Source organism: Rhinopithecus roxellana, chromosome 9 (genome assembly GCF_007565055.1).
Source record: "Rhinopithecus roxellana isolate Shanxi Qingling chromosome 9, ASM756505v1, whole genome shotgun sequence".
In the NCBI taxonomy this organism is placed as follows: domain Eukaryota; kingdom Metazoa; phylum Chordata; class Mammalia; order Primates; family Cercopithecidae; genus Rhinopithecus; species Rhinopithecus roxellana.
Window position 1 is genome coordinate 67,839,795 of NC_044557.1, and position 25,018 is coordinate 67,864,812.

The 25,018-nt window shown below is 35.5% G+C and overlaps 1 protein-coding gene across 19 annotated transcripts in view; it reads left to right on the forward strand.

The window, feature by feature from the left end:
* RIMS2 (regulating synaptic membrane exocytosis 2) overlaps positions 1–25,018 on the forward strand; it is a 792,768-nt gene that overhangs the window by 291,081 nt on the left and 476,669 nt on the right. The gene's annotated exons all lie outside the window — the stretch shown is intronic.

Genomic DNA, 25,018 nt, shown 5'->3' on the forward strand with positions numbered 1-25,018 from the left:
AAGAAGCAACATCAATTTCAAAAGTTAGTAGAATTATTTTAATAAAACCCAGCGATGACAAAGATGTGCAAAGTGCATTTTATAAGTTAGCTGTGAAGCATGACTTTTCCTTTAGATTAGACAACTGTTCTTTTTAATTTTAGTCAATTTCAATTCCAAGTTGTGTGTATGTGTGTGTGTGTGCAATCAAAAAGTAAATCATTGGCTCCATTATCAGAAAAACTTTACTATACTAGTAAGTGTTGACATTTTAAAAGGCATTTTAAAACCAATGCTTTTCAACACTAAGACATTTAAATTTTCTCTACAAAAGAAAGGGATGAATTGAACAAATTAAACAAATTTCATTATGCAACAGTCATGTGTATCTTCTTCCTCAGTGTATTCCTAGCACCTCACACAGTAATTGATACATAGTAGTGCTCATTAAATAGTTGTTGAAAGACTGAATGAATAGATAAGTAAAAAAGCTTAAGAAAAAAGAAGGAAGAATTATAAGTATATTAGAGTGTCTGACAGAACCCCAGGAAAAGAATGAAGATAGACCTTACAAACAATTAGTTATGGACTCAAATGCTATGAACTGTATCCCCATATCTTGCCTCTGTTTTTCAGTATATCTGTTCTTTTGTGTCTTTCCAAAATGTTTTCACTGGTCAGCTGTTCTGTGTGGAATGAAAAATGGTCATCAATAGAAATTTGTGAATAAATGAAAGAAAGGAGTTTTGTACTGGTCTTCATATTGAAAATCAGTACATTATTGGCATATATATCATACATCCTGCTTGGGAATTAATATGATAACTTAAATAAAAGCTATTTTATTTATTTTGGTAACTGAGAGATTCAGTAGTCAAAATGTTGTGATGAAAATACAGTTGAGGTCTAAGATAGCATATAGTTGAACAGTGCTTTATGCTAATTAGGGTTGATAGAAAATAAATACCAACTGCCATTTGAAAGCTGTTAAAATATTTCATCATTTGATTTCATAATGGTATGCATATGAAAGTATTTTTAAATGGGCTGTATGCATTTTGATCTGACATTGGTTATCAAAATTGATCTGTGGACCATAAAAAAATCATCCTCTCTTAAAAAGATACAAATAGAATTTTGTTTCATGCCTCTTAAACTGGGTACAAAGACAAGGGTAACAACTTCTGAACTCAATCGTAGCATATAATTTTAAGTTATCTTTTTTTGCTGACATTTAAAAATGTCAAAACTTGCCATGACTTTGACATTTTTAAAAAGTTTGTTACTTTTCTTCATAGGTTGGAAGTAAAAAAATGAAGTAACATGAAAAGTACACATTTTTATTTATGTATTTTTGATTTTTTATTGATATATAATAGATATACATATTTTGGGGGTACATAGGATATTTTGACACATTATATAATATGTAAAGATCAAATCAAGGTAGTTGGGATATCCATTACCTAAATATCTTATCTTTATGCTGGGAACATTCAAATTATTCTCTTCTGGCTATTTTGAAATGTACAATTGATTATTGTTAACTAGTATCATCCTACTGATCTATCAAACACTAGGTCTTATTTCTATCTAATTGTATATTTGCATCCATTGATCAACCTCCTTATGCTCCTTCCCTCTGCCCTTTCTGGCCTCTGGTAACCATCAGTCTACTTTCTAGAGATCTTCATGAGATCCACTTTTGTAGATCCCACATGAGTGAGAACATGTAATATTTGGTCTTCTGTGCTTGGCTTATTTCACTTAACATAATGACCTCCAGTTCCATCCATGTTGCTGGAAATGACAGGATTTCATTCTTTTTAGGGCCAAATAATATTCCTTTCTATATATATGTCACTATATATATATATATATATATATGCCAGGACTTCTAGTATTTTATTTTTTATTATTTTATTTTATTTATTTATTTTTTTGAGACGGAGTCTCGCTCTGTCGCCCAGGCTGGAGTGCAGTGGCCAGATCTCAGCTCACTGCAAGCTCCGCCTCCCGGGTTTACGCCATTCTCCTGCCTCAGCCTCCCGAGTAACTGGGACTACAGGCGCCCGCCATATCGCCCGGCTAGTTTTTTTGTATTTTTTTAGTAGAGACGGGGTTTCACCTTGTTAGCCAGGATGATCTCGATCTCCTGACCTCGTGATCCGCCCGTCTCGGCCTCCCAAAGTGCTGAGATTACAGGCTTGAGCCACCGCGCCCGGCTAGGACTTCTAGTATTATGTTGACTAAACATAGTGTAGTGAAAGTAGGCATCCTTGTCTTGTTCCAGATCTTAGAGGAAAGACAGTTTTTCCCCATTCGGTATGATATTAGCTGTGGTTTTGTCATATGTGGCCTTTATTCTTTTGGCGTATGTTCCTTTCATATTCTGTTGAATTTTTTTTTTTTTTTGTAAAGGGATATTTACATCCCTTGAAATTATCAGATGAATTTCTCTTGAAATTATCAGATGAATTGGAGTTCTTTTGTATGTTACTTGCTTCTTTCCTCTAGCTGCTTTTAGGATCCTGTCTTTATCCTTTACCTTTGAGGATTTGATTATTAGATGACTTGAGTTAGTATTATTTGGGTTGAATCTCTATGATATTCTCTGACCTTCCTCTACCTGGATATTTATATATTTCTCAAGTTTTGGAAAAATTTCAACATTATTTCTTTGAATAAGCTTTTACCTGTTGCTCTTGTTCAACTCCCTCTTAGACACAAATAATTCTTGGATTTGGTCTTTTCTGATACTTTTCTATTTCATGTAGATCATCTTTATTATTTTTCATTTTCTTCTTTCTCCTCTTATCGTATTTTCAAATGGTTGTCTTAGAGCTCTCCGATTCTTTCCTCTGCTTGATCCATTCTGTTTTTGAGAGCCTCTAATGATTTTTTTCAGTTCAGCTGATGTATTTCTCAGTTGCAAGATTTCTGTTTTTAAAAAATTATTTTAATATCTTTGTTAAATTTCTCAGATGAATACCTGAATTGCTTTTCTGTGTTAACTCGGAGATCACTGAGTTTCCTTAAAAATGCTATTTTTATATTTGAGAGAGCTCACATACCACTCTCTCAGTGGCATCAGTAACTGGTTCCTTGGTTTGTCCATTTGGAGAGATAATGGTTTCCTGTTTGCTATTGCTTTTGTGGATGTCTTTCTATGTCTTTTCATTGAAAGATTATTTATTCCAATCTGCCCTGTCTGGCTTGTTTTGTTTTTTACTTGACTTGTTTTCTTAGAGATTCTTTTTAATTTACCTGTTGATTTTTTTTTTTCCTAGGTTGCTGCCTTCTTTTTGGTGTTGGATGGTACCTTAAGCCAAAGTTTGCCTGGCTATAGTAAATGATTGGGTTGCTGCCCATCCTGAATGGGAAAAGTCCAAAGGGGATATTCTGGCAGTGTTGGGAGGCTGGCCAGGGGTTCATGCCCAGGGGATCTGTGGAATATACCTCCTGTAGCATGGTGCTGTGGACTAGCCCCTCTGATTTGGCATCTCCTTTGATTGAGTTAAGGAACAGTTTCCAGGACTGAGATTCAGTACAGAAATTGTGAGTTGCGCAAGTATTCCATGCACTTCATGGTGGGCAGATTATGGGGAAAGGCATCAAATATCTTACAGTTTTCTTGGAGTTTTTTCCCTTCTTTGTGGCCCTGGGAACTGTCTCTTCCTCATGTTTAAATTCTGGGATATTGCTGATGATAAATTGGTGCCGTATATTTGTTTTTCATTTTCTGTGGGGGTGGAGGGAGTGAAGCCAGCTTGGTTCTTTGTCATTTTGGAACCGGAGCAAAAGTATATATTTTTAGTAAAGTTAAAATTATTTTTTCATCAGCAAGTGTTAAAAGTTATTTTGTTCAAAATGACTTAGTATTGTTGCTATAGAGATGGCTTTGACAGGTACTTGAAAAAGTTACTATGCTTATTTATAAAAATGGTTTAAAATCTTGTTTCCATAATTACTCAAATTTTTTGATTTGCATGTTCTCTGTGAATGTGTTTTGGAGTAAATTTTAAGACTTCTCAGTTCTTGGAGAAGAATTTTCTCATGTTTCAAGGTTTATTTCTTCTGTATATTATCTCTGCTATTGTTTGTTTGTTTGAGACAGAGTTTCACTTTTGTCAACCAGGCTAGAGTGTAATGTCGTGATCTCGGCTCACTGCAACCTCTGCCTCCCAGGTTCAAGCGATTCTCCTGCCTCAGCCTCCCAAGTAATTGGGATTACAGGTGTGTACCACCGTGCCTGGCTAATTTTTGTATTTTTGGTAGAGACAGGGTTTCACCATGTTGGTCAGGCTGCTATCGAACTCCTGACCTCCAGTGATCTGCCTGTCTCGGCCTCCCAAAGAGCTTGGATTAAAAGTGTGAGCCACCACACCTGGCCTTATCTCCCCTATTCTGTATATTTACTGCATACTCCAGCTGCTCAGTTTCTGTTTTCTTTTTTTTTTCTCTAACACTGTTACTATTTTCGTTTGAGTGTGTATTTTTATAGACATCCTCTGCAAATATAAGAATATGTATGTGCACTATATATACCTATTTCTTTGAAGTGATACCATACTATATATAGTATTTCCTTATCTTTCTTTTTTAATTTAGCAGCATATGTTGGAAATCTTTCTTTACCAGTGGATAGAGTGTTCTTCCTCATAAATTTTAGTGGATGTGTCATATTTATTTAGTCTGTAATAATGGACAGTTAGATTATTACCACTTTTTTTCTATTACAAATGCTATCATGATACATAAATCCCATGTGTGTGTGTGTGTACTTATAGTTTTGCATAATAGTAAATCTGTAAGATAAACGAAAATTCCTAGAAGTACAATCTCTTGGTTAAAGAATGTATGCAGTTTAAATTTTTGTAGTCATTGTGATATTGCCCACTAGAAAGGATACACAAAGTTATACTTCTATCAGTAGGTATTAGGGTTTTACTTTCTAATTAGCCAACACAATATTATATAACTTTTGATCTTTACCAGTGCAATAGATGAAAAATGATACTGCATTATGTTTCTAATTTTTCTTTTTTTATCATAAGTGAGTCAAACTGAGCATTTCTGCATATGTTTAAGAATAGTTTTTTCTTTTAAAACTCTGTTTATATCTTCTTCCATTTTTCTATTGAGTTTTTGGTTTTTATTTCCATGGATTTTTAGCATCTCCATTTACAATGTAGAAAATAACTCTTTGTGGAATGGACTGTATGTTAGTTTTCTGTATCTATATAATGAATGACCACACACTTAGAGGATTATAAAAACATACTTTTTAATTTCAGTTTGTGTAGGTCAAGATTAGAGTACAATTTAGCTTAGCTGGGTCTTCTGCTTAGGATCTCAGGAGGCTGAAATCAAGGTGTTGCCTGAGGCTGAAATCTCATCTCATGCTCAGGGTCCTCTTCAAAACTCCCTGGTTGTTGACAGAATTCACTGCCTTGCAATTGTATGACATGCCCTCAGCCCTTAGGGGCTACCCAGTATTCCCTATCAGATGGCCTTCTTCATAGCATGGCAGTTTGTTTTTTCAAAGCCAGTCTGTGCTGCTTGGGATCTCTCTGACTTCTGTCTCTGACCTCTAAACTCTCTTTTCAAGGGCTAACATGATTTATCAGACCCACCTAGGGCCTGATAAAATTAATTTCCCTTTTGATTAGTTTGAAGTCAACCAAGGAGGGACCTTAATCACATCTGCAAAATCACCTCACTTTGTCATATAATGTAACCTAATAATGGGAGTGATATCTCATCATATTCACAGACCCTGCCAACATTCAAGGGGAGGGATGATGACCAGGGTGTGTAACCCAGGTGGTGAGAATTGTAGGAGCCAGCTTAGAATGCTGCTCACCTCAGATTGCAAATACTTTCCCCTAGTTTATTATCTTTCAGTTTTGCTTATATTACTCTTTTTACCAATGCATAAACATAAACATACATTATGATGGATTGTATTCTTTTTCTTTTCTTTTTTTTTTTTTGAGACAGAGTCTGGCTTTGTCGCCTAGGCTGGAGTACAGTAGCACAGTCATGCTCACTGCAGCCTCAACCTCCTGGGCTCTAGCAATTTTTCCACCTCAGCGTTCCAAATAGCTGGTACTACAAGTGTGTGTCACCATGTCCAGCTATTTTTTTCTATTTTTTAATTTTTAGTAGAGATGGCATCTCTCTAGCCTGCTTAGGCCGGTCTCAAACTCCTAGGCTCAAGTTATCCTTCTGCCTTGGCTTCCCAAAGTGGTGGGATTACAGGTATGAGCCACCCTGCCCAGCCTATGTTTTTCTTTTATGGCTCTTGATTTATTTATTTTTAATGGAGATATAATTCATGTGTCATAAAATTAATGCTTTAAAAATATACACCTCAGTGGTGTTTAGTTTATTTTTGAAGTTGTCCAACTATTACCACTATCTAATTCCAGAATATTTCCATAAATCCCAGAAAACTTGTGCCCATTAGCAGTCACTTGTCATTCTTCTCTTTCCTCAGTCCTTTGCAACCACTAATCTACTTTATGTCTGTGGATTTGCCTATTCTGGACATTTCATAAAAATAGTATCATGCGGCCGGGCACGGTGGCTCAAGCCTGTAATCCCAGCACTTTGGGAGGCCGAGACGGGCGGATCACGAGGCCAGGAGATCGAGACCATCCTGGCTAACACGGTGAAACCCTGTCTCTACTAAAAAATACAAAAAACTAGCCGGGCGAGGTGGCGGGCGCCTGTAGTCCCAGCTACTCGGGAGGCTGAGGCAGGAGAATGGCGTAAACCCGGGAGGCGGAGGTTGCAGTGAGCTGAGATCCGGCCACTGAACTCCAGTCCGGGTGACAGAGTGAGACTCCGTCTCAAAAAAAAAAAAAAAAAAAAAAAAAAAAGTATCATGCAACCTGTAGCCTTTTGTTACTGGCTCTTTCAGTTAGCATAATGTTTTCAAAGTTCATTTATTATGTGGCATGAATCAGCAATTCATTCCTTTTTATGATGGAATAATATTTCATTGTATGTATATACCACATCTCTTTTATTCATCAGTTGATGGACTTTTGAGTTTCTCCTTTTTAGCTTTGTGAATAATGCTATTACAGACATTTGTATGTAACTTTTTGTGTGGACATATGTTTTTAATTCTCTTGTCTGTATTTTTATTATAAGCGTTCTGGGGAGTATGAAGTGGTTTTTATTTGTATTTCCCTAATGACCAGTGATGTTGAGCATCTTTTCTTATGCTCATTGGCTATTTATATATCTTCTTTGGAGAAATACCGAATCAAATCCTTTGTTGAGGTTCTACTTAAAAGGCCCTTTCTTCTTCACTAAGATTAATACATATTTCTGTTATTCTAATACTGTTATGATTTTATCTTTACATTGTAAAAAAAATTGATCTGTCTGAAATTTATTAAAGTATGGTGTCAGGTGAAACATGAACAAAGCCTCCAAGAAGTATGGGACTATGTGAAAAGACCAAATCTACGTCTGATTGGTGTACCTGAAGGTGACAGGGAGAATGGAACCAAGTTGGAAAACACTCTTCAGGATATTATCCAGGAGAACTTCCCTAACCTAGCAAGGCAGGCCAACATTCAAATTAGGAAACACAGAAGACACCACAAAAGAAACTTCTCGAGAAGAGCAACTCCAAGACACATAATTGTCAGATTCAACAAAGTTGAACCAAAGGAAAAAATGTTAAGGACAGCCAGAGAGAAGGGAAGCCCATCAGACTAACAGCAGATCTCTCGGCAGAAACTTTACAAGCCAGAAGAGAGTGGGGTCCAATATGCAACCTTCTTAAAGAAAAGAATTTTCAACACAGAATTTCATATCCAGCCAAACTAAGCTTTATAAGTGAAGCAGAAATAAAATCCTTTACAGACAGGCAAATGCTGAGAGATTTTTGTCACCACCAGGCCTGCCTTACAAGAGCTCCTGAAGGAAGCACTAAGCATGAAAAGGAACAACCGGTACCAGCCACTGCAAAAACATGCCAAATTGTAAAGATCATCGATCCTAGGAAGAAACTGCATCAACTAACGAGCAAAATAACCAGCTAATATCATAATGACATGATCAAATTCACACGTAACGATATTAACCTTAAATGTAAATGGGCTAAATGCCCCAAATTAAAAGACACAGACTGACAAATTGGATAGAGTCAAGACCCATCAGTGTGCTATATTCAGGAAACCCACCTAACGTGCAGAGACACACATAGGCTCAAAATAGAGGGATGGAGGAAAATCTACCAAGAAAATAGAAAACAAAAACAGGCAGGGGTTGCAATCCTAGTCTCTGATAAAACAGACTTTAAACCAGTAAAGATCAAAAGAGACAAAGAAGGCCATTACATAATGGTAAAGGGATCAATTCAACAAGAAGAGCTGACTATCCTAAATATATATGCACCCAATACAGGAGCACCCAGGTTCATAAAGCAAGTCCTTAGAGACCTACAAAGAGACTTAGACTCGCACACAATAATAATGGGAGACTTTAACACCCCACGGTCAACATTAGACAGATGAACAAGACAGAAAGTTAACAAGGACACCCAGGAATTGAACTCAGCTCTGTACCAAGCAGACCTAATAGACATCTACAGAACTCTCCACCCCAAATCAACAGAATATACATTCTCCTCAGCACCACATCACACTTGTTCCAAAACTGACCACATAGTTGGAAGTAAAGCACTCCTCAGCAAATGTAAAAGAACAGAAATTATAACACACTTTCTCTCAGACCACAGTGCAATCAAATTAGAACTCGGGATTAAGAAACTCACTCAAAACCACACAACTACATGGAAACTGAACAACCTGCTCCTGAATGACTACTGGTTACATAACGAAATGAAGGCAGAAATAAAGATGTTCTTTGAAACCAATGAGAACAAAGATACAACATACCGGAATCTCTGAGACACATTTAAAGCAGTGTGGAGGGAAATTTATAGTACTAAATGCCCACAAGAGAAAGCAGGAGAGATCTAAACTTGACACCGTAACATCAGAATTAAAAAGAACTAGAGAAGCAAGAGCAAACACATTCAAAAGCTAGCAGGCAAGAAATAACTAAGATCAGAGCAGAACTGAGGGAGATCAGAGACCAAAATACCCTTCAAAAAAATCAATGAATCCAGGAGCTGGGTTTTAAAAAGATCAACAAAATTGATAGACCACTAGCAAGACTAATAAAGAAGAAAAGAGGAAGAATCAAATAGACGCAATAAAATATAGTGAAGGGGATATCACCACCAATCCCATAGAAATACAAACTACCATCAGAGGATACTATAAACACCTCTACACAAATAAACTAGAAAATCTAGAAGAAATGGATAAATTCCTGGACACATACACCAACTCAAGGCTAAACCGGGAAGAAGTTGAATCCCTGAATAGACCAATAACAGGCTCTGAAATTGAGGCAATAATTAATAACCTACCAACCAAATTAAGTCCAGGACCAGATGCATTCACAGCCGAATTCTACCAGAGGTACAAAGAGGAGCTGGTACTATTCCTTCTGAAACTATTCCAATCAATAGAAAAAGAGGGAATCCTCCCTAACTCATTTTATGAGGCCACCATCATTCTGATACGAAAGCCTGGCAGAGACACAACAACAACAACAAAAAGAGAATTTTAGACCAATATCCCTGATGAACATTGATGCAAAAATTCTCAATAAATACTGGCAAACCGAATCCAGCAGCACATCAAAAAGCTTATCCACGATGATCAAGTTGGCTTCATCCCTGGGTTGCAAGGCTGGTTCAGCATATGCAAATCAATAAACATAATGCATCATATAAACAGAACCAAGACAAAAACTACATGATCATCTCAATAGATGCAGAAAAGGCTTTCGACAGAATTCAGCAGCCTTTCATGCTAAAAACTCTCAATAAACTAAGTATTGATGGGACGTATCTCAAAATAATGAGAGCTGTTTATGACAGACCCACAGCCAATATCATACTGAATGGGCAAAAACTGGAAGCATTCCCTTTGAAAACTGGCACAACACAGGGATGCCCTCTCTCACCACTCGTATTCAACATAGTGTTGGAAGTTCTGGCCAGGGCAGTCAGTCAGGAGAAAGAAATAAAGGGTATTCAATTAGGAAAAGAGGAAGTCAAATTGTCCCTGTTTGCAGATGACATGATTGTATATTTAGAAAACTCCATCATGTCAGCCCCAAATCTCCTTAAGCTGATAAGCAGCTTCAGCAAAATCTCAGGATACAAAATCAATGTGCAACAATCACAAGCATTCCTATACACGAATAACAGACAAACAGCCAAATCATGAGTGAACTCCCATTCTCAATTACTACAGAGAGGATAGAATACCTAGGAATCCAACTTACAAGGGATGTGAAGGACCTCTTCAAGGAGAACTACAAACCACTGCTCAGTGAAGTAAAAGAGGACACAAACAAATGGAACATTCCATGCTCGTGGATAGGAAGCATCAATTTCATGAATATGGCCATACTGCCCAAGGTGTTTTATAGATTCAATGCCATCCCCATCAAGGTACCAATGACTTTCTTCACAGAATTGGAAAAAACTACTTTAAACTTCATATGGAACCAAAAAAGAGCCCACGTTTCCAAGACAATCCTAAGCCAAAAGAACAAAGCTGGAGGCATCCTGCTACCTGACTTCAAACTATACTACAAGGCTACAGTAACCAAAACAGCATGGTACTGGTACCAAAACAGAGATACAGACCAATGGAACGGAACAGAACAGAGGCCTCAGAAATAATACCACATATTTACAACCATCTAATCTTTGACAAACCGAACAAAAAGAAGAAACGGGGAAAGGATTCCCTATTTAATTAATGGTGCTGGGAAAACTGGCTAGTCATATGTAGAAACCTGAAACTGGATCCCTTCCTTACACCTTATACAAAAATTAATTCATGATGGATTAAAGACTTAAATGTTAGACTTAAAACGATAAAAACCCTAGAAGAAAACCTAGGCAATACCATTCAGGATATAGGCATGGGCAAGGACTTCATGACTAAAACACCAAAAACAATGGCAACAAAAGCCACAATAGACAAATGAGATCTAAGTAAACTAAAGAGCTTCTGCACAGCAAAAGAAACTACCATCAGGGTAAACAGGCAACCTACAGAATGGCAGAAAATTTTTACAATCTACCCATCTGACAAAGCGCTAATATCCAGAATCTACAAAGAACTTAAACAAATTTACAAGAAAAAATCAACCCCATCAAAAAGTGGGGAAAGGATATGAACAAACACTTCTCAAAAGAAGACATTTATGCAGCCAACAGACACATGAAAAAAATGCTCATCACCAGTGGCCATCAGAGAAATGCAAATCAAAACCATAATGAGATACCATCTCACACCAGTTAAAATGGTGATCGTTAAAAAGTCAGGAAACAACAGGTGCTGGAGAGGATGTGGAGAAATAGGAATGCTTTTACACTGTTCGTGGGACTGTAAACTAGTTCAACCATTGTGGAAGACAGTGTGGCGATTCCTCAAGGATCTAGAACTAGAATTACCATTTGACCCAGCCATCCCATTACTGGGTATATACCCAAAGGATTATAAATCATGCTGCTATAAAGACACATGCACACATATGTTTGTTGTGGCACTGTTCACAATAGCAAAGACCTGGAGCCAACCCAAATGTCATCAATGATAGACTGGATTAAGAAAATGTGGCACATATACACCATGGAATACTATGCAGCCATAAAAATGATGAGTTCATGTCCTTTATAGGGACATGGATGAAGCTGGAAATCATTCTGAGCAAACTATCACAAGGACAGAAAACCAAACACCCCATGTTCTCACTCACAGTTGAGAATTGATCAATGAGAACACTTGGACTCAGGGTAGGGAACATTTTGGGGATAATATTTCACGTAATTGGGGTCCAATGTTAGTGTTTCCTATCATCAAAATTTCATCTGCTAACACTGATCTGTAATAAGAGGTATTTGATCTTCAAAAATTTTCTTTTCATACAGATAGGTACTGCCAAACACTGATATCAATTGATAAACATATAATCTAACTATGCATATTTATCCCTTGTAATACATTTCTAGGTTTTTACTAGATTCTTCTACTAAAAGCTTAGCATGTTATTATATTGCAGATTAGCCATTTCTAGTTGAAGGTCCTCAACTGCACAATTAAACAAATTTTGAAATACGGAGGTTTCTTTGTATTCACATTGAAGTCTGATAAACATTGCTGGAGCTGTAGTTTGAGCTTAGAAGATATTTCTACTGCAAAACTGCAGGGATAGAGATCTTGCTATTTTGTTTTAACTTTTGACACCAAGTCAAGTATATAAAACAGCTTGACATTAGTTAAGATTCAAACATTAATTGTTGAAATAACTTTACCACAGTATAAATTTCTCTTAAAAATAGTTATTTTTTGTCTCACAATTTTGGGTTAAGCTCATTAAGAAAAGTCACCAAATCTGGTGACTTAAATTTTCAAATTTTTCTGGACTTTGCTTTCCTGTGAGTTGATAATATTGTGATGGGTGTTTAATCTGGTAACATGTGATCCACATTGCACGGTGCCTTAAAGCTGTAACATTCAAAGTCCACTTTCCTTATCCTTTCTTGATATGACATAATGTGTGCACAGTTAATAAAAAATAAATGAAATGTCACAGCACAGTTGAGTGCATGCTACTCAAAACACTGTGGAGTCACAAACATGTCACTGTAATTTGCAGTTGCTGAGCAGCACTGCAAAGCAATGAGAGCAAACATGTAATCTGTCTCGACTACTCAACTCTGTCATAAAAAATATTGATGAAAGAATCGATAGACAATACATAAATGACTGGGTTGGCTGTGTTTAAATGAAATTTAGTTTATATACACTAAAATTTAACAGTGTGGCGATTCCTCAAGGATCTAGAACTAGAAATACCATTTGACCCAGCCATCCCATTACTGGGTACATACCCAGAGGATTATAAATCATGCTGCTATGAAGACACATGCACACATATATTTACTGTGGCACTATTCCCAATAGCAAAGACTTGGAACCAACCCAAATGTCCATCAGTGACAGACTGGATTAAGAAAATGTGGCATATATACATGATGGAATACTATGCAGCCATAAAAAAGGATGAGTTCATGTCCTTTGTAGGGACATGGATGCAGCTGGAAACCATCATTCTGAGCAAACTATCACAAGAACAGAAAACCAAACACCACATGTTCTCACTCATAGATGGGAATTGAACAATGAGAACACTTGGACACAGGAAGGGGAACATCACACACCGGGGCCTGTTGTGGGGTCGGGGGAGGTGGGAGGGATAGCATTAGGAGATATACCTAATGGAAATGATGAGTTAATGGGTGCAGCACACCAACATGGCACATGTATATATATGTAACAAACCTGCACGTTGTGCGTATGTACCCTAGAACTTAAAGTATAATAATAATAATAATAAAATGAAAAGTACAAAGAAAAAAAAATAAGCCTGTATTTATTGTTTTTCCCACCAGATGGCGAACATGCATCCTAAAAGCAAAAGATTTACAATTCTCTGTTCCACCTGAACTAGTTGTAGAGATTGTTTTGTTGACATCTGAGATTGTAGAAAACAAATCTTCACGTGTATCACTGCCTTTCATATTCAAATATGATATTTATTCCCAAATGTTTATCTCTAGTTCTGACATTTCCCAGTACTAGACTTGTATTTACAACTCCAAGTTTTTTAGTCTTACCTTTTGTTCCACAAATATTTCAAAATCAAGATGTTCAAAATGTAAGTATATACTTCCTCCCAAAGTAGCAGCTTCTTTGTTATCCCCTAGCCCATCTTATTCACCATCAATCATTCTTCTGGCCAATTAAAGATACTTAGGTATCATTTTTCTAATCTTCTTCCTCTTGATTTTTATAATATGTACATATTTATGATTTTGATTAATTTCATCCCCTTCCCCATCAACTCCCCATATTTATGATTTTGATTAATTTCATCCCCTTCCCCATCAACTCCCCACAATATATTTTTCTGCCTTTCTGGCCTCCTGTTTTTCAGCTTTATTTACTGCTCTCCATTTTCTACTGGGTTTCCTGCAACGTGATATTAAAGTGTAGATATGATGAAGTCATTAAATTGCTCACTTTTGATGCCTTCTCATTTTGCACTTAAAGTTCAAATTCTTAGCTTTCTAAGAGAAATGAACATTTACTGGGTACCTACAATGTTCTAGATTTTGTGAGAAAAAAAATTAATGAATGTAATTTTAATTCCCATAAAAATGTCATAAAGTGGTATTTAAGATATCCTTTTATACAAAAATAATTTTTAACATACCAAAATTAGAGGTAGAGTTTCCAGTGGAACATGGGTTTTTCTAACTCAAAAGCCTGTTATGCCCCTTTTGGAGACTCACTATTATCTACCTTTTCTCACCTTATCTCCCACCACTTTTTTCCCTTTCCCCTATAATCTAGCCTCAGCAGATCGCTGATGAATTTTTAAAAATCTTTCATCCTTAAAATTTTAAGTATTTGCTCATGTTTTTCCTCTTATCTAGAATTCTATTCTTGCTATGTATGTATTAATTCAACAAATATTTATTGAGTATTGATTGTGTGTCAGGTTTCTAGATGCTTAGAGTATAGCTGTGAACAAATAGACAAAACTACTTTTTAGTTGGGAAAGACAAAGAAATAAAAAAAAACTAGTATGTTGGATAGGAGTGTAGCTTTAGTCCTGTGCATTTCGCTGTCCAGGTTATGTGTAGCAGAACTCCAGGAGGCACAATTCACTTAGTGTGAGTGGCACAACTTGGAGTTCTGCACCTCTGAGGTCCTAGTGACAAGTGCTGTGGAGGAAGATAGTATAATAATATATGGGAGGAAGGAAAGGGATTTTTTTGTGGGGAAGCAGTTTATAATTTTAAATAGGGTGTTAGGGAAGGCGTTGCTTAAGATTTAGTTAAGACTTAAAGGAAGTTAAGACTTAAAGGAAGATATCTAAGACGTAGATATCTGAGGGAAGGACACTCTAGGCAGAGAAATAGCAAGTGTCAAGATTCTTAAGTGAGGGTGTGCCTTGGCATATCGGCCTAAATCTTACCTTTTTCTTCGAAGCCTAACTCAAGTATTCCTAGTTACATGAATCATTCCTGTATGTTTTTAAAGCAAGAATTACATTTTTGCTTAGAAAGGATACCTTTATTAATGCACTTACCACTATGTTATCTTCAGTATACTTGTCAATGTTTCTTTTTTCTCTTACTCAATTTCGAACAACTTGAGGGCATACTGTCTTTTACATCTTTGGATTTATACATACCAAGTTAAGGTTCTAGAAATTGAATACTAGCTGAATTAGAATAATTGAACTAAATCACTGAAAAAAGTAGTAGCTACCCATTATCTTCTTCATATCTTTTACTTGTTACAATTATCCTGTGTTTACAAAAACGGAATTTACTTAAAGAATCTGGTAATTTTCCCTGCCCCCTTATCCTCATTTCGCCCCAGTGTCTTTGTAAAATCATGTTAACATGCATAAAAGAATTAAACTGCTTGTTGCTACATATCAGATTGATCTTTAGTATTCAATTTTTTCTTAGAAACCTGCAATGATGATGGATCATTTAAAGTGTATTAGCATATTTTTATAAAAAATTGTTATGCCTATTTGCTTTAACCTGTCACATTCTAGCTTCATTTTAAATAATTTGCTTGAATGTCTTGCTTTTTTCCATGCTCTCCTATCTATTTTTGGGCAGCATGACTTATGTCCCAGTTTGTCACTGCTGGTCCTGGCTCATATATGTTATCTTGGCATAATTATTAAGAGCACCCTTTTCACCCTCAAAAGTATCCTGGGGTTGACAATGAATTACATGCTCTTCCTATTCTTCTTTGAGGCTTTCTATGTGATAGCTCATATACACGCTGCCCAATACTTGTTAGACTTATTGAAAATTCCCAATGGAATCATACTGCAGCAAATATTACTTCAGGTACGTAGTCTACAATATTGATTGAGTATATACTTTATATATAACAGTTTATATGGAGAAATACAAAGACAGTAGAAGATTCTCTGTGTCATATAAATTTAAAATCTAATAAGTCAGGATTAATGATATAGTTATATAAACATAAATATTTGAAATGGGCAAATATAAATATATGAAGATGTAATTTAGAAATATATAAAAGTAGTCAAATAATTGACTACTTTTATACATTAACAGATTTAAATGATGAAACCAAATAGGGAAGTTTGGGAGAAGTTTTGTAGATTTGCTAAAACCAAAGAAATTTTAATAAAGGAATTTTAAAAGAAGATACAGCGTTGTGTAAAAATAGCATGAAAGCAAGTTTATATAGTATAGACATTCCTATTTTATCAGTTTTTCTTCTGTCACTCTTATTTTATTTTGGTCTTCAGATACAGTGAGGTTTGTTAATCATTTGTCAATTTATGGCACTTCGGTGATTTGTGTTTTTTTCCCACTTAAATATGTATCTTTACATAATACAGAATATTGCTTTGTGTATGTATGTGTTTTAAATTACCTAAAGGATATGGTGCTTTAGATCTTACATTTTAAAAGATTCATTCATGTGGGAATATCAATTTGTTATTCCAGACTGCTGCATTATAATGTGGTAGACAGAATAATGGCCTCCAAAAATGTCCACACCCTGATCCCTGGAACTCCTGTATGTTACCTTACCTGGCAAAAGAGACTTTGCAGACATGATTAAGGTTATGGACCTTGAGATAGGGAGATTAATTTAGATTGTGTATGTGGGCCCAATCTAGTCACATGAAGCCTTAAAGGTAGAAAACTTTTTTTTTTTTTTTTTTGGCTGTGTCAATGAGATGAGATAGAAGAAGGACAGATTCAAAGCAGGAAAGGAACTAAAATGCCTATTGTTGAGTTTGAAGATGGGGGAAGGGGACCATGAGTCAAAGAATTTGCCAGCCTCTGGAAGCTGGGAATCTCCCTCAATTTATAGCCAGCAAGAAAATGGGGACCTTGGTCTTACAACCACAGAGAAGTGAATTCTGCCAATTGAATGAGCAAAAAATAGATTCCCCCTAGAACCTCCAAAAAGAAACTCAGCTGGCATCTTAATTTTAGTCCACTGAGACTTCTACCAGACTTTCTGACCTACATAAGTGTAAGACAACAAACTTGTGTTTTGAACCATTAAATTGGTGGTAATTTTCTTTACCTCAACAATATAAAATTAGTGGATACTCCCTTTTGTGAATACACTATATTTTATTTGACGTTCCATTAGTGATGGACAATCTAGGCTATGTCAAAACTCGTTACTATGAACAGTGAGTCAGTGAACATTCTTGTACATGTCTCCTTATGGACCTATGCAAGACTTTGTAGTCTGTCTATGTAGGTGTATATAATTAATGTGGCATAGGGTATGTATACTTTATTTCACTAGTTTTGTTCTCAAGAATGCCTCTGTCCATACTTCTACTTGTAGTGCTTAAGGATTTGTGATTTCCCGTATCATTACTAATATTTGATATTACTGAGAGTTTCATGTGTTTGCAGTCTGGTGGATATGAGGGGGTATTTTTGTTTTAATTTGCAGTTTCCTCATTACATTGAAGCTGAGGATCCCCTCACATACATATTAGCTACTTGGATTGCCATTACTATGAAGTATTTATTTATCTGTCAATTTGAAAAAATTAGCTCCACATCATTTTTGTCTGTTGTTTTTTTTAGCAGGCATTTTAATGTTGATGTAGTTAAATTCATTACTTTTTAAAATTTATAGTTTGTGTTCTTTTAGTCAGGATTAAAAAGTCAGTCATCATTCAGAATTCCCTAGAAATACTCTTTTACACTTCTACTACCAGCTTTAAAGTTTTTACTTTTCTCATGTATATTTTAAATTAATTCAGACTTTACTTGTGGACATGATGAAGTATGAATCCAAGTTTTTTTTTTCCCATATAGTGAGCCACTGTTCCCAGCAGAAGCTATTAAACAAACCATTCTCATATAACTGGTTTTTGCACTTATATATAATGTTTATAATGCACTTATATATAATTAGGCCACTTTTGAGCTCTCTGTTCTGTCTTATTGGTCTATTTTCTACCCTGTAATACTACCACACTGTGATTTTTTTTTTTTTTTTTTTTTTTGGTTCTTTGGCATTTTTTACATAAATGGTTGCACCACTTGTAATGAAAAAAGCCTTATTTTTACTTTTCAAGTCGTAAGCCTTTTGTTTCATTTTCTTATTCTATTTTACTGGCTAGTGCCTCCACTAAAAGAAGTGGTGAGGATAACATCTTTGCCTTCTTTCCAGTCCTAGGGTGAATGCTTTGAGTCTTTCACAATCAAATGTGATGTTAACTATAGGTTTTCCATAGATGTCCTTTATTAGACTGAAAAAATTGTCTTCTATTACTAATTTGCTGAGAATTCTTTCATGAATGGCTATGGAATTTTGTCATTTGCTTTTTTTAATGCCTCTATTGAAATGATCACATGGTTTTTCTTCTTTAGTCCTTTATATGGTGAATCATACTGACTGTTTTCAAATACAGCATCAATATTGCATTTCTGGGATGCTCCTCTTGGTCATGATGGTATTATTCTATTTATGTATTGCTGAATTGGATTTACTAATACTTTGTTTGAAAATTTTTAAGTTTATGTTCATGAGGGAGAGTTGTATGTAGTTTCCTTTCCTTGTAACATCATTGGTTTAATCAGGGAAATGCTGGCCTCCTAAGATAAGTTAGGAAATTATCTTCTATCTTCAGTTTTCTAGAATAGTTTGTGTAGAGCTGTTATTTCTTTAAATGTTTGATAGACTTTGCCTCTACTGCCATTTGGGCCTAGAGTTCTCTTGTAGTTCTGTATTTTTATTTATTTATTTATTCTATTTTTTTCTATTTTTGAGACGGAGTCTCGCTCTGTCACCCAGGTTGGAGTGCAGTGGTGTGATCTCGGCTCACTGCAACCTGCGCTGCCTCTGGCAATTCTCCTGCTTCAGCCTCCCAAGTAGCTGGGACTACAGGCGCACACCGTTACGCCCGGCTAATTTTTTTTTGTATTTTAATAGAGACGGGTTTCACATGTTGCCCAGGCTGGTCGCGAACTCCTGAGCTCAGGCAATCTGCCTGCCTCCGCCTCCCAAAGTGCTGGGATTATAGGCGTGGCCACGGCACCCAGCCAGCAATGTCTTTAAAAACTATGAATTCAGTTTTTTCAATGATTATACAGCCGTTCAGGTTATTTATTTATCCTTGAGCATATGGATATTTTTACAGTCTAGTAAATATATAGCCATGGTAGCTATATTTATTCTAGAGATGTCTAAATAATCATTTAAAAAGTATTCTTTCTTTTCCTTTTAAAATATTAGAAGCAGAATAGACATTTTCATACTCTTTTTCATCTTAACCTTTTTCCTATTCCATACTAATCTATATATCTTACACCTATATTTAATTCCAATTTCAACTCACTTTTATATCTGCCAGTACTATTGGGATAATTTTAGTGATCATTTCTCGTTGTTTCAGGCTGGACTTAGTGACTTTTTATTTTTCATCTGAGATATTCAATCATTGTCATTCACCTTTACCTTGCAGAAGTTTTGCCTTTTAGTCTGCTATCCACTTGTTTTGTCCTTCTTATTTAAAGTCTAGGGAAGTTGTTATCTATTTCCTGTAGGGCATGACTTCACCAGATAGTCCACTTTTGAAGCACTTGCTTTTCAATCATACTTTAACTATTGTAAGCCAATATCCAATGTCATAATCAGTGACATTTAACTGACCAAGACACTATGTTACTTGCTATTTCTTGACAATATCTGTAAATTCATTTTTAACAAGCTTTCTTTCAGCACCATATATTCATTTGTAAAATATATTTTGTTATTGATAATTGTATCAAGGAAATTGCTTTAGTAGTAAAATTACAAGCAAAGAAAAGCTAGTAAGGCTTTAAAATGGGGGTATTTGTTAGCCAATGTTGGTGGTTTTATTAGCCAACAGCACTCTTTTTTAAGCTGTTGTGGAGAGAATTTTAACACCAAAATGACCATTTTTGAGACTCTTTAATTTATTCCAACATTAATGTGTGTCTTAGATTACCCAAGTCTCTCATGCATTAACAACATAAAATTTAATAAGTTGTAAGGCGTTCTTAACTGATATTTGTGTATATGCTCGTATAATCCTTTTTCACAGATATTTTACAGATATATTGGCAGAAGTATATATGTGAGTGTGCATAGTGGACTGTGGGAGTACATTGCATCTAGTTGGGCTTTTATGGCAATATTAATGCTATATGCTGACTTCTCACCCACCTTTCCCCTTACCCTTTGGCCCTCCCAATACACACACGTGAGGTAGTTCTGATATTGGTCAAGGATATAATGGATAAAGACTACAAAATTTGGCAACCATACTAAGGTGAGGCAAGGGTAGGGGCTGGTGAATGTAAAAGTATTTGTTTAGATCTTTTTGTAAAGCAAATAAAACAGTAATAAAGAAAGTGATTTGAAATAAATTTCTTCTTTTATTTGCCTCACTGGGTATTTTTCTGTCTTAGAGCCAATGTGCTAAGACAGACCTAGGTTGAACCAGTTAGGAAGTACCTTTTGGAGGATCAAAGGGGAAGAAGAATGAGACTAAGGAGCTAGCCACTACATTGATCTTGTTTATTACTGAAGTTTAAGGAGCAGAAATAGTCTTTTCAAGGGTCATACAAGGTCCAGCCACCTCATTAGAGTTAAAAAAAAATGGGGGCGGTGGGGAGTTGGAATCAACACTTTTAATAAAGATGAAGATACATTTTCCTATTGTATATTTTTAATTTTCCAAGGATTCAGGCATTTAAGTTGGTCAATTCATAATAACATGAATTGAGCATCATGGTGGAACCTTTCAGATTTTTTACTCATTTACATTGAAGCATCTGCACTTATATTCTCTGCCTTCCTGCTTGTTACTATAGAAAAGATAAGCAATCCCTGCTCTAACTGTGTGTGGAACCTACCCTATTTTTATCTACTCAAGGACATAGTTCATGGAATTCTCTGAAATGCAGTATGAGATTGGGTGGGGAATAAAGTTTTATAAAAATAATTATCATAGTTCAAATTTTTATGCTAAATGATATGGAATAACTGAATAACTTGAATAATTTTCATAATTTAAAACGTCTTTTATATTGGGAATTTGACTTCTGCTTATTCTGTTTAAAACTAGTGTTATGTGTCAAATGTAAGAGGTAACTTAGACGAAAGTGGTGGTTCTCAAACTTTTTGGTCTTGGGGCCTCTTTACAATCTTAAAAATGCTTGAAGACCTCAAAGAGGTTTTGTTTATATGGATTATATTTATTGATATTTATCATATTAGAAATAACTGATAAAAAATTTTAAAATATGCATTTATTAATTAATTTAAAAATAACAGTAAACCCACTGTATGACAACTAACTGTATGCGGTAGACAGAATTCTAAGTTATGTACAATGAGTCTTACCCTTCCCTTGGGTATGTATAAAACCTGTGACTTGCTTCTAGCTAGTAGAGTATGGCAAAGATGTTGGGATAGTCAGTTATATAGTTTTATTACATTATATGAGATTATGTCTTCAATTGGAGCAAGAGATTCTTCTGCTGGTTTAGAAGTAAATAAACTGCCATGTTGTAAAAGGGCTGTGAGAGAGCCATGCGTCAGGGATCTGTGTGGGGCCTGTAGGAGCTGAGTAGTATGTTTCTGACAGCAAGCGAGAAAGTGAGGACCTAAATCTTTGAGCCACAAGGAACTGAGGCATGCCAACAATCACATGAGCTTGCAAAAGGATCCTGAGCTCAGAAATAAACGTGGTCCAGTGGACATCTTAATAACAGCCTTCTGAGGCCCTGAGTCAGAGGATCATTTAAACTGTACTTGGACTCCTGATCTATGGAAACTGTAAGATAATAAATATATGTTTTTTAAGCTATTAAAAATGTGGTTATTTGTTTTGCGGCAATGGAAAACTAGTACAGCATATTTCAAAAAAAGTAAAGAAAAATTTAGTGAGAAAAGTGACACTATTTTACATTTTGGGGAAATTCCATTATTGTCTAACTTAGTGGAAGACAGCTTCTGTATTCAGTATATCGAGATATCACACATAATTTAGCCTCTGAAAAACTCCACTGTACACCCAAGAGAGAACGAGAATCAAAAAGGCAAATAACATTTTAGTATTATGCATATAGGTTTGACCCTGCAGATCCTCTGAAAGGGATTTGGGGATTCTACTGAGGGCACTGGATTACACTTTTAAGAACTGCTAGATTTTGGAATAAATTTTCAGTAGTCTCCTCCTCTACCACCAACAGAGTATTGAATTGTATGTGGACAAGATTATATAAGATAACGTAACATATATGGAACACTCAGCTTCCTTGACTGTTTTTCACTTGATTTCTGCTTTTATCCTTGAGTTTGTCTATGTGGTTTATTTTCTCTACTCCTTCTGGTAAGAAAATGCAGTAGATCCTTACTGACTCTCATTTCTAGGAGGAATAGATAGAAATATGTTTAATATATAGTGAATTGAGACAGTTTGTCTAAATCATCCTGGCATACTTTGACTGTAGTATTTACCTGCAAAGGTGCTGTAGCCATTGAGAGATTTGATTTAAAAAGATTTGATTTAAAAAGAGGAGTTTTTAAACTGTAGTTTTTCACTTATAAGAAGTTTATAGGAATTTTCTTTTTTTTTTCTTTGAGAGTCTTGCTCTGTCACCCAGGCTGGACAGAAGTACAGTCATAGGTGACTGCAGCCTCTAGCTCCTGAGATCAAGCAGTCTTCCTACCTTAGCCTCCTAAGTAGCTAGGACTACAGGCGAATGCCACCATGCCCAGCTAATTTTTTATTTTTGTTAAGATGGGGTCTGACTGCATTGCCCAGGCGAGTCTCAAACTCCTGGCCTCAGGCAATCTTCCTGGCTTGGCCTCCTAAAGTGCTGACATTACAGGATGAACCACCACACCCAGCCTTATTTTTTAAAAAGTGTGTGTATCTATTTTTATGTATGTGTTTTTTCTGTATGTGTAATACTTAATAATGGTACTAATTGTTATTTCTCTTGAGTGTTTTTGTTTAATTTTGTGTGACCATTTTTATTCCTAGGAATCCTGAAGAGTGAATTAGTCCCATGCATCTCAAGATAGCTTAATACTTGATAAATTCGCTATTGTCCTAAGATTTGGGATGCAGCTTGGTGTTACAAACATTAATATATTGTGTGGATTTTGTCTTTAGTAATCTGCAGCTACTTTTTTTAAAAAAATAACCAAGTCAGCAAAAATAAATACTACAGAGAATCAAAATTGTTGTTACATATAATCAACTATTTTTATTTCCGTGATACATACCTGAGAGTTGTTGATATCTATTATTTGACACAGTTGGAAATTTTAAGGTATAATTTGGAACTCTTTGTTTGGAAATAAGGTCTTTCAAGGTGGGTTTGAAGGTTATTGGTAGAACAGTTCTCACTTTGCTTACCTAATTACACAGTACTTGAGCTGGAAAATTAAACTTTATTTTGACTTCCTAATCCCTACTAATGCAATCTCTCTTTCACTTTTTCATTTTTTCTTTTATTACATTTCCACCTGAACTTTTCAATCTATTTCTTAGAGTTAGTTTTCACCTTATTTTTCCTCATTGATATTTTCAAATTCCTATTGAGTTTTCTGTATACTCAATCTCTTTAATCACTTTAATCTTCCTTTTCTCTGCCTCAGTTGTGATAAAGCAGGATTAATAAATTTTAGTTACATCTCTCAGAAATATTTATAATATTTTTCACATAACCAAGATGGCAAGACTACAGTGTGTAGGGAGTCAAAATTGTTGCAATGTAAAATAACTTTTTTATTTCTGTGATATATATCTGAAACTCACTTATATGAAAAATTTAACATAAAATTTATGTCTAGAATAAAAACCCCTGTCTAGAAATTGGTAAGACAACAGATTCTCTTCTATTTGACTTTGTTTAATAAGAATTAGAGTCACGAGGGTGGGAGGTTTATGAAGATTTGATTTGTGCCCTTGCAATATTTCTTTTTTCTGCCTAAACATGTTTGAATCTATGCTTTATTGTTTTATTCTCTCAGAAAGTATAAGGCTTAAGAGTTATGTTTATCTTCAAGGCTGAAGGCCTTGTTCTTTTTATCTGTATTTTTATATCACCTTTGGCTTTTAAGTTCCAAGGACCCTTAAAAACTGTAACACTAACTTACATTTTAAATGAGAGTTCCATAAGAAGTTGCTGAATGACAGAGATACAGTAGTACCACGTAAGAAGCACTGGACTATAAGTCACAAGATCTAGGTACTAGTTCTAACTTTGTGACCAACCATTTGGTCCAAAAAGCCTTGGATGAAACATCATATCTCTTTTCTGTAGAAGGAGGAGGTTTAGATTCTATTTTAAATGTGATGGGATCTTATCTTAGATAAATCTAAGAGTTACTTTTTACTCCTATCTTGACCATGACCAATCAATGACTAAGTCCTGTTGATTCACCATCTACCTTTTAAGTCTGTTCTTTTTTCTCTATCTTATTATGATCACTTTAATCCAGGCCAACTAAAATCTTGCCTGGACTATTACATTAACTTTCTAAATGATCTCTCTGCTTCCACATACAGTAAGATAATATTTTGGTGTATTTATGGTTATATATCCTCCTATGTATTTCTTGTTAACTCCTGAATCTTCTCCATTCTGGCTGCTAGGACTTGATACATCTGTTGACTCAAAAAGGATTGTTACAGCAGAACACATAATTATTCATGGATTTGATTAAAAATCAGAATCTCAACACTTTTCCATGCTCTGTAGGATGTGGCTACTGTTTCTTCTCCAGCTATTTGATTTCTCCCTGAATTGACCTCTTGTGGT